We start from the raw sequence: 12,029 nt of genomic DNA on the forward strand, positions 1-12,029 counted from the left end.
GGTTACGCGAGAATCATAAATAATTAAGATGGTGTTGTACGGATAGTTGAAACGAATGGTGCACGAGATTTAACCATTGAGATTCACTATTGTAGGATTTATAATCGTACGGATGAAAACGCGTATGAACTTCCATCAGATGCTGTTAATGAGGTGCGTTACCTGAAGGAACTATAAAGCAGTGTAAAAATTCTTTGTGTATATATTGTGTTGTTGCCTCTACATGACTTGGGTAGAGAAGCGTAATGTAAATGCTGTGTATAAAATTCTGCAACAGTATTCGGAGTTAGTTCACCCTCTCGCCGGCAGGCAGCGCTGAGAGCGGGCCCGGCGGTCGCGGCAACTTGCACTCCCGACACGGAATTTCCATCAGAGTGCCTGCAAAACCTGCCGCCGCGAGCTGCAGTCAAACGCCTTCTGCTGTTCCCTAGCACTGAGAGACCTACCAACAGACATACAGCACACACGGCGCTAGCACGAGCGAAGAGCGTGTGTGCATATGTGAAACATTTTTGGTTGTACGTTCGGTAAAACGTGGCAAGTATCCAAAAGTCACGTGAAGCCTCAGGACGTGATTTAAGTAGCGAGTAGCTCCTCGGCAAGCCCTCAGAAATTGTAGAAAGTGCAGGTACGGGCTCTTACGAAGAAATCACGCCGGATCTCTCCACACAGTGCTACCTTCAGCCTGCCGGTGTGGCCGAGCGGTTCTAGGCGCTTCAGTCCGGAACCGCGCTGCTGCTACGGTCGCAGGTTCGAATCCTCCCTCGGGCATGGATGTGTGTGATGTCCTCAGGTTAGTTAGGTTTAAGTAGTTCTAAGTTCTAGGGGACTGATGACCTAAGATGTCCCATAGTGCTAAGAGCCATTTTTTAAAAAAGTTTCCTCGATGTGAATTGCGTGAAATGGTGCCCTGTTCCGAAAAATTATACCAATAACTTTTTCACTCCTTAGTACAAAAACGTTTATGTATTTTATAGTCAGGAACGTCTGTAAATTTCACTGTTAAGTATACAGCATCCGCTATGGAATATGAGAACAAGTGTAACACAAATAGTTCAAAATCAAAATTGGCATGTGGAATGCAGTTATGTCATAACAACTATGTAGTTGCTGAAGAAGAGTTTCACTTCCATTACAATTCCATAAAGCTTCAAAATTGCGAAATAAAATCAACTTCTGCTTCATGCAGATCGATGCTAACCTTAAGAGCAGAAAATATTTGTTATCTGAAATCCAGGACAAACACACAAACAAATAGGCAGTCTGAATTAATAGAAGAATGTAATATTATGTGTCTACTCTTGGTATAAGACGCAATGCATCCTCAAATTAAATATTTCCACATCTATAAGTGTTTTAATGGCGTCTAAATATGCAAAGGGTGTTGACATTCATAAGAAATGCTTTGTCATAGAAGATAAAGACATTATCTAGTGTCGGGCACTTTACACTGAGGTGAAAAAAGTTATGAGCTACTTCCTAATATCGTGTCGGACGTTCTTCGGTTCGGTGTATTGCAGCAACTCGACGTGGCAAGAATTAACAAGTCCACAGCAGAAATATTGGACAATGCTGCCTCTGTAGCCGTCCCTATTGGTTAAAGTGTGGCCGGTGCAGAAGTTTGAGCACGAACTGACCTCTGGATCATGTCCAATAAATGTTCGATATGATTTATGTCGGGTGACCTTGGTGACCAAACCATTTCCCACGTTATTCAAATCAATCGCGAACAATTATAGCCCAGTAACATGACGCATTGTCATCCAAAAAAATTCCATCGTTGTTTGGGAACACGAAGCCCATGGAAGGCTCCGAATGGTCTCCAAGTAGCCGAACATAGCCTTCTCCAGTCAATGATCAGTTCAGTTTCATCCAGTCATTTCGATGAAAACGCAGCCCACACCACTTGCCTTGTTGACAAAATTGGTCCATGGTTTCGTGGGGTCTATGCCACATTTGAACCCTACCATCAGCTCTCACAACTGAAATCGGGACTCGTCTGACCAGGTTACGGTTTTCCTGTCGTCTAGGGTCCAACCGATATGGTCACGAACCCAGTACGCGATATTATTCTGTTAACAATGGCACTCGTGTCGGTCGCGCATTAACACCAAATTTCGTCGCGCTGTGCTAACGGATACGTTTGTCGTAGTTTCCACATTGATTGTTGCGGTTATTCCACGCAGTGTTGCTTGTCTGTTAGCACTGGCAACTCTACGCAAACGCCCCTACTCTCGGTCTTTAAGTAAAGGCTGCCAACCACTGCGTTGTCCGTGGTGAGAGCTAATTCCGGAAACTTGGTATTCTCACCTCAATCTTGACACTGTGTATCTCGTAATATTGAATCCCCTAACGATTTCCGAAACAGAATGTCCCACGCGTCTAGCTCCAACTACAATTCCGCGTTCAAAGTTAGTTAATTCCCGTCGTGAAGCATTCGTCACGTCGGAAAGATTTTCATGTGACTTAACTGAGTAAAAACAACAGTTCCACCAAAGCACTGCCCTTTTATACCTTGTTTACGCGATACTGCTGCGATATTGTACTTGTGCATATTACTATACGAAGAGTTTTGTCTCCTCAGTGTAGGCTGGAAATTAGATCAGTGGTAGTGGTCATGTATGTGGTCGTCTACTAACCCACAACATATTTAAGTAAAGCCAGTAAGTGAGCTAACTGATACAGACAAATTAGATGCGTTTTTCTTCAGCTATGGAAAGTTGGGTTAGTCATCAGTTTGGCAGATACGTTAGTGAAAAATAACATTGTGATACTTTAAAGCCGGCCGTGGTGGCCGAGCGGTTCTAGGCACTTCAGTCGGGAACCGCGCGACCGCTACGGTCGCAGGTTCGAATCCTGCCTCGGGCATAGATGTGTGTGATGTCCTTAGGTTAGTTAGGCTTAAGCAGTTCTAAGTTCTAGGGGACTGATGACCTCAGATGTTATGTCCCATAGTGCTCAGAGCCATTTGAACCATTTTTTCATACTTAATGTAAACGTTGTAGTTTTCGCGTTACTAACGTATTTTTCATACATTTTCGCATTTAATTAACATTCTGATGTTTGACGATCTCCAAAAATGTGGAAAATAATCATTATGAGGCTGTTTGTGCATTACACCAGGCATGGTATGCGTATCGAAGTACGAACACTGCCGTCTGATGGTAGGAAAAGCAACGAGAAAATAAAGCAGTAGTTGATTTTATACACACATCAAAAAAAGTCTTGCATCACCTCGGTTCCCAGAACTCCTGAAGATAGACGTTGACTGTGGATATTGTATCACAGACACAGTACCGTTGACTGTTCAGAGATGTCACTAAACCCGCCCTTAGATGTAAACAACCATGCATGAGCAGCGCCTATTAGACGGAGGGGCTCCGACAGCCGATCACTTCCAGTCATTTCACCAGGAAGGACTTACACGGCTCGTGTTGTCTGTAGTTCAACATTGCCTAGACGGTCAATATCGCGGTTCGATCGCGTTAGCATTGTTACTTTGGGCCAGGAAGGGTTCTCAACAAGGGAAGTGTCCAGGTGTGTCGATGTGAGCCAAAGCGATGTTGTTCGGACATGGAGGAGCTACAGAGAGACAGGAACTGTCGATGACTTGCCTCGCTCAGGCTGCCCAAGGGCTACCTACGTATTATGGCTCGGAGAAACCCTGACAGCAACGCCACCATGTTGAATAATGCTTTTCGTGCAGTCACAGGACGTCATGTTACGACTCAAACTGTGTGCAATATGCTACCTGATACGCAACTTCACTCCCGATGTCCATGGCGAGCTCTATCTTTGGAACCACGAAACCATGCAGCGCTGTGCAGAAGGGCCCAGCGACATGACGAATGGACCGCTCAGGATTGGCAGCACGTTCTCTTCACCGATGAGTGTCGCATATTCCTTCAACCAGACAATCATCGGAGACGTATTTGGAGGCAACACGGTTAGGCTGAACGCCTTAGACACACTGTCCAGCGAGTGCAGCAAGGTGGAGGTTCGCTGCTGTTTTGGGATGGCACTATGTGAGGCCGGCGTACGCCACTGGAGGTCATGGAAGGTGCCGTAACGGCCGTATGGTACGTGAATGCCATCCTCCGACGTATATTGTAACCATATCGGCAGCATATTGGCGAGGCATTCGTCTTTATGGACGACAAATCGCGCCCCCATCGTGCACATCTTGTGAATGACTTCCTCTCAGATAACGACATCGCTCGACTAGAGTTGTCAGCATTTTCTCCACACATGAACCCTATCGAAAATGACAGGGATCGATTGAAAAGGGCTGTTTATGGACGAAGTGAACCACCAACCACTCTGACGGATCTACGCCGAATCGCCATTGAGGAGTGGGACAATCTGGACCAACTGTGCCTTGATGAACTTGTGGATAGTATACCATGACGAATGCAGGCATGCATCAATGCAAGAGGAAGTGCTAATGGGTATTAGAGCTACCGGTGTGTACAGCAATCTGGATCACCATCTCTGGAGGTCTCGCTGTACAGTGGTACAAAATGCAATATGTGGTTTTCATGAGCAATAAAAAGGGCGGAAATGATTTTTTATGTTGATCTCTATTCCAGTTTTCTGTACAGGTAACGGAATTCTCGGAACCGAGGGGAACGCAAAACTTATTTTGATGTTTGTATTGTCTTTTGAAGTTTTGCAGAAGAGTAGTTGAATTAAAACTCATTCAGAGCTGCAGTACATTTCTAATTCAGTAATTACATTGCATATGTGAACATAGTCTTTTGTTATTTATGGAGGGTATATTTTATTCTCGTTCTGACTCTGTAACAAAGGTATAATAGGTGTTCTTCTTCCATTTTGAATGAAAGTATTCTCTTTTAAGTGCTGGAGTCCTTTTCTAAAATCACAGAAATGACTCCGGAAAATTGCGAGACCAATCTTCTGTTGAAATTTAAACGTGTTGCTATCGAGAAAATCTTGTCAGTACTAATTTAGCCGTCTGTCTATAAAATTGTTACTGTATTACACAACAATAATAAGTAAATGAAATCAAAGTAGGACGAATTACTACCAAATGCCGGTTAAAAGGAAGTTATTTGTAACCAACACAAATTCCTATTTTCAAGTTGTGAACACATTAAAGAAACTCATTTCACTTGCTCATATTACGTGTTCCTGGTAGAAGACTTTCAGCTTCAAGGTACTGGATGATGTTCGCCTGAGGAAATATGGCTTTACCGTCCACACGTTATTTAACTAGTTTAAATGAAAAATAGCTGTCTCTTCCAAATAGTTTTATATGTCTTACATCACTTAGACATGTAGAACGGAGCCCAGAACACAATCTCGTGGCTAACATCAGCAAAAACGTGAAAAATGTCGGAAACTGCGTGCTTAGCACGTCTTTCTTCATGTGGTCCACCACTGGATTGAAACACCGAGCAAGTAACATCACGTGTACCTAGGTACACTACCGTCTAGGCACAACACTCTCGCTGGAGTTACCGATCAGCTCGGATTAAAGCAAGAAATGTAAGCATTTCTGGGGTTCATAACCTATGGGTTATCGGTTGGTTATTTTCTTCTTCTTAGACATACTTGTCTTACGGAGACATCGCTGGACGCTTTTAACATTCCTCTTATTTTTGTTCCTCCACCCATTTAACATCTTCCAGTATTCCAGTCCTTCCGCATCTTTTCCCTCCCTTCTTTGTTATCTTTCCATTTATACTTCTTCATCTCAGGCTATTATTTAGCATATATACCGTAGACAAGACATTATACTCCTTCCTTTCACTAGCACTAGTTTTACTTTCCCTTTCAATCTTAGAACAGCTTTATTCGTCATTCGGTCGGTTCATTTTACTGAAAACTGTTTTCTCCACGACACATTTAAAACGATCCAGGTTCTTACCGTTTTCTTATAGGCTGTCCATGATGCAGTTTCATGTAATGCAACACTTCAGACAAAACACTTGATGAATATCGTTCATCGATACATCGCATTTCTTTTTGCTGTCAATAAACCTTTCACCCATGGACATCCTATTTCTTATTTCTCAAAAAATTCCATTTTTTCAATGAGCTGCTAGTAACTGTGCATGGTTGCGCGACGCTATGGTAAGAACTGCGTCGGACTGAAGACAGTTGGTCTCGTACACTGCTCAGCCTATTCGCAAACAAATATTAATTTTCACCTTTCAGAGGGCGGCTTAACCAAAACCAAACATGTGAAGGGACTAGACCAAGTTTTTAGGGTCACATCATTCATCATTTGACAAACTTTATTACCATTAAAAACACTACATATAATAATAAAAATAATTTCCTATATCAGTAACAACTATATTAAACCGATGTTAGAAAGAAATCAACAGTTTGGACACCAAAAACAGCTATAAAATGAGAAGGGGACTTTTATTAAATTTTAACTCTTTATAGACAAGCTCATAAACTGGGAGCCTTTGCTGTCAAGTTACAACCAAATGTTATCATCATTTAAACCAAAGACTGTATATATTTTAAAAATGGGCACAGCTTGGGAGAACAGTGACTGGCAAAAATATGTTAAATATATTTTTCCATTACCTTTGATAAGAAGGTTACAATCTTGCTCCACTCATAGGACCCAACATTTAAACGACCTAGAACTAAGGTGCAATGGCCCGAATAATAAAATACAAATATGAAATGGCAGGACTAGGCGCTGCCTCTATAGCTCGAGCGAGAAACAAATTCCGACGTCGTAGCTAACCTTAGAACTATACGAGTGAAGAAAAAAAATTAGTACTCGGGGCTGCGGCCTTCCCTTTTCACCTGTCTATTTTTTTTTTTTTTACTTTCATATGTTGTCCACGCGTCACAACCTGTAGTTGTACGCATATTATGCAATTCCCGTAGAAGGGACACCATTTTAATTGAAAATCGCTGCCCAGTGTCGGCGGATAAATGCACTACTGGCCATTAAAATTGCTACACCAAGAAGAAATGCAGATAATAAACGGGTATTCATTGGACAAATATATTATACTAGAACTGATATGTGATTATATTTTCACGCAATTTGGGTGCATAGATCCTAAGAAATCAGTACCCAGAACAACCATCTCTGGCCATAATAACGGCCTTGATACGCCTGAGCATTGAGTCAAACAGAGCTTGGATGGCGTGTACAGGTACAGCTGCCCATGCAGATTCAACACGATGCCACAGTTCATCAAGAATAGTGACTGGCGTATTGCGACGAGCCAGTTGCTCGGCCACCATTGACCAGAAGTTTTCAATTGGTGAGAGATCTGAACAATGTGCTGGCCAGGGCAGCAGTCGAACATTTTCTGTATCCATAAAGGCCGGTACAGGACCTGCAACATGCAGTCGTCCATTATCCTGCTGAAATGTAAGGTTTCGCAGGGATCGAATGAAGGGTAGAGCCACGGGTCGTAACACATCTGAAATGTAACGTCCACTGTTGAAAGTGCCGTCAATGCGAACAAGAGGTGACCGAGACGTGCATGCACCCCATACCATCACGCCAGGTGATACGCCAGTATGGCGATGACGAATACACGCTTCATATGTGCGTTCACCGCGGCGACGCCAAACACGGATGCGACCATCATGATGCTGTAAACAGAACCAGGATTCATCAGAAAAAATGACGTTTTGCCATTCGTGCACCCAGGTTCGTCGTTGAGTACAGCATCGCAGGCGCTCCTGTCTGTGATGCAGCGTCACGGGTAACCGCAAATGGTTCAAATGGCTCTAAGCACTATGGGACTTAACATCTATGGTCATCAGTCCCCTGGAACTTAGAACTACTTAAACCTAACTAACCTAAGGACATCACACATCACCCAGTCATCACGAGGCAGAGTAAATCCCTGACCCCGCCGGGAATCGAACCCGGGAACTCGGGCGCGGGAAGCGAGAACGCTACCGCACGACCACGAGCTGGGTAAACGCAGCCATGGTCTCCGAGCTGATAGTCCTTGCTCCTGCAAACGTCGTCGAACTGTTCGTGCAGATGGTTGTTGTCTTGCAAACGTCCCTTTGTGTTGACTCAGGGATCGAGACGTGGCTACACGATCCGTTACAGCGATGCGGATAAGATGCCTGTCATCTCGATTGCTAGTGATACGAGGCTGTTGGAATCCAGCACGGCGTTCCGTATTACTCTCCTGATCCCAATGATTCCATATTCTGCTAACAGTCATGGGATCTCGACCACCGAAAGCAGCAATGTCGCGATACGATGAACCGCAATCGCGATAGGCTACAATCCGACCTTTATCAATGTCAGAAACGTGATGGTACGCATTTCTCCTCCTTACACGAGGCATCACAACAACGTTTCACCAGGCAACGCCGGACAACTGCTGTTTTGTATGAAGAATCGGTTGGAAACTTCCCTCATGTCAGCACGTTGTAGGTGTTGCCACCGGTTCCAACCTTGTGTGAATGCTCTGGAAAGCTAATCATTTGCATATCACAGCATCTTCTTCCTGTCGGTTAAATTTCGCGTCTGTAGCACGTCATCTTCGTGGTGTAGCAGTTTTAATGGCCAGTGGTGTACGACATTGTAGAGCGTAGGTGGTTTAGGCTACAGACGTTAACGAACTTCCTGATGGCCTGCCATCACAAGTAGTCTTACAGCACCGCTGCTTAAAGCGCAGATTCTGATCAACTTACCGATGGCTTAACAGGAAACAGAAATGCGGTGGCTCGGTTTTGGAAGTGTTAGTGCTTCGGTGCTCCAGACTTTCGCCTATGAAAGTGACCGATTCCTTGCGGGCTGTGAGGCGCCTGCCGTGCGGTGTCTCGCGGCCAGAGCTGGTTGACGCGGGCGCTCAAGTCGGCGTCGCGGCTGGAGTCAGAGCCCGGCCTGCGAGCTGGCTGGCATCGTCCATCACGCGTGACGGCTCCATCGCGGAATTATTTCTCGACCTGGGCAGGTCTGCGGCGGCGGCCGCTCCCAATAAATTCCCATTAGCGGCCGGTCCATTGTAGACGCGCCTTCATTACCGCCGCGGGAACAATGGGCACGTCGGCGCACCGGCCGGCCGCCGGCGCGTTACGGCGCGGTGGGGTGTGGAGCTGGTGCGCGCGCCGCCACAGCCGCCCCGCAGGTGCCCGCCAGGCGGCCTTATTCAATTTCATTTGTCTCCCAGACTCCTGTCACAAAAAGGAGAAAAGAGTGGGAAAACCCCGGTGCGGTGCGCTCCGTGCGGTTTTAATAACGCCCCGCGCCCTCTGCTCTGCGGCCATCCCGCGCTTCCTACCGGAGGAACGCTCTAACTAAAACTATCCCAGTCGCGCCGCTGGTCATTGTGCGCGCCGCGTCTGAAGTCCATTTATACCGATAAATCCGAAATAATGGACCTCGAAGAAAAAAAAAAAGCATACAGTAGCGGGGTCCGCAGTTCTGAATATTCACTTCCAACACAGGCGCAGCTGAGCCTTTTAAAATTATTCTCCGCAAGCGTTACTGATGCTGCCTTCTCCGTTTGCAGTTTGTTTCAAGCGGTTCCACGCACTTAGAACATCTACATTATAAACAAACGAAATTGCACAGGAAGTTAGAACAATGCCCTGCAGAGGGCCGACCGTGTTTCAATGGTTTCTACTTACACTCTCAAGTGTGAAATTCAGTTCAAGCATTACAGACAGAAACCTCTTTAGTTTTCATTCAGACATGATTTCAATCTACAAATAATTTCAGTTGAAAATGTTATTACAAGATGCGGCGCTTAAATACGGACAAATTTCAGTTTGAATTTCCCGCCATATCGTAGTTACGCGGGAAGTCGCTATTGTCGTTCTCGAAAGCCATAGGAACCTAGTAAAGAGTCAGAACCTCAAAATGGACGAGATGTTAACGGACAAGTGCGGAGTGCAACCGAAGAGCCACGATTATCGAAAGCCTTCGCGCTGGGCTCAGCCCACTGAAATAGTACGATTCTGCGGGTACCCGAGATGAAATGTTTCCGATATTGTGGCCTAGTATAACGCTTCGGAGAAGTCTGGGGTTCACGTCTTAGGTGCTACGTCCAGTGAGGATGATATCATGCCGCCTCATTTCTTTGAAAAGGAACAAACTGTCACAAAAGAAATTTATCTGCAAGGGTTGACGAATGTCGTGAAACCTGTGTAGGTACATGGTGAAAGAACCCCCCCCCCCCCCGGATATGGTAAAGTTAACATTTATTAAAAAATGAAACAGAGATAATGAGAGAATCGAAGACCAACCATAAGCGTTGGCAAAGGCATTAATTATGAATGCGCAGTAATCCGCAGACAAATGAACAAAAAACATCATTCACTTTTTTGTACATGATTTTGTTTCACTCTCTCGTATGTGGAAGGATGGTTAAAATATATTGCTCGGAGTATGATGCGCTACGAGTGTTTTGTATTGTATGTGATTCTGAATAAGAGCAGACTTAATAACAGCATTAAGTATTTTTACTGAAGTGAAGTAGAGCCAAGTTGGGAGCAATATCCATGTTTTATATCATCTTGAAAGGGCCCTGGAGTTCCGTCGAGTCCGCTGCGTGCACCTACAATTTAAATGTAGGAAAGGAAGTCCACGGTCATATTTTCGCAAGATTAACAAGAAGGAGAAGCTTTCAGAAGACGACAGATATAATTAAAATATATATAGTGATGGACACAGAAAAAAACAGAAACGATGCAAGGTAAAGTGAATGAACAATAGCACACTTTGTACACGCAGAACATTTAATAATAATGCAATTGTACCATCCTCTTAATTTTTTCATTTTAAGCTCTAGTCTGGGGTGATGCGATTCTGTAACATATCAGCGTACCTCTCACCCGTCACGGTAGCAGTTACAAAACCAGAATCACGCATTTACTCGTAGAAATAAGGCCCGATAACGGTAGATGTGGTAAATCCAACCCATACCGTGACTTTTTCGTCGTGCAATGGAGTTTCCACGACAGTTCTAGGATTTTCGGTAGCCCAAATTCTGATGCTGTGGGCGTTGGCAGACCCTCGGAGTGTGAAATGAGCTTCGTCGGTCCACAACACGTTACTCAACCAATCGTTATCTTCCGCTATCTTTTGAAACGCCCACACCGCAAATACCTCCCGCTTCACTAAATCGCCAGGTAACGGTTCATGATGCCGATGGATTTTGTACGGATAGCATCGGAGGGTTCGCCTCAGTGGCAACCAAACAGTAGTGTATGGAAAGCCGGTGCGACGTGGGACTGCACGAGCGCTGACTTCCCCGTGCATAGACGAACCCGCTACAGTCTCTGTTTCTTCCTGAACTGTCTCAGCAGCATTACGCATTGTGCTCGGTCGGCCACTACTGGGTCTATCGTCTAAACAACCAGCGACTTCGAATTTCGAAATAATTCTCGCCACAGCTGCATTTCTCAACGGATCTTTTCCCGTTCGAATCTCCTTCCTATGGCGACAGGATCGTAACGCTGAACTAACACATTTCCCATTCTGATAATACAGCTTCACTAAAAGCGCCTTTTCAGGTAACGTAAACATGCTGCGACTGCTGGCGCATCTGATTCTCTCTCTCATTACATCTCCTTTTATACACGATTGTCATGCGCAGTCGCTGACGTTTTGCTGTCCAGCGCCATATGTCGGACATTATGTGAACTTTTTTTTCGTTCTAATAAACCCCCATGTCATTCCAAGCATGTGTGTCAATTTTTACCTCTCTATCTACATTATTTTGTGGTTTATTAAGTTTTCAAATTTATACTGACGTTTTGATCACCCGGTATATGCAGGAGAGCAAAACATCGGTTGATTGTTCTTGGACTAAACGCTCTGGAAATTTTAACAAAGAGCCACAACGTGATGTAGGGTACGTCTCTTGTGGCGTCTGCCACTGGGGGGAGGAAGGGGCATGGTGGTAATCAACAGATAAGGTAGGTTAGCGAATAAGTGTTGGTGAAAAGTGAAAATAAATTAGTTAACAGCCGATAAAAGTCTGTGTTTTCACCTTCCAGAAATTTGTAACAAAACATCAAATATTCTGTAGAGAGCAAAAAATGAATATGAA

Source organism: Schistocerca nitens, chromosome 6 (assembly GCF_023898315.1).
Source record: "Schistocerca nitens isolate TAMUIC-IGC-003100 chromosome 6, iqSchNite1.1, whole genome shotgun sequence".
NCBI classification, from domain to species: Eukaryota; Metazoa; Arthropoda; class Insecta; order Orthoptera; family Acrididae; genus Schistocerca; species Schistocerca nitens.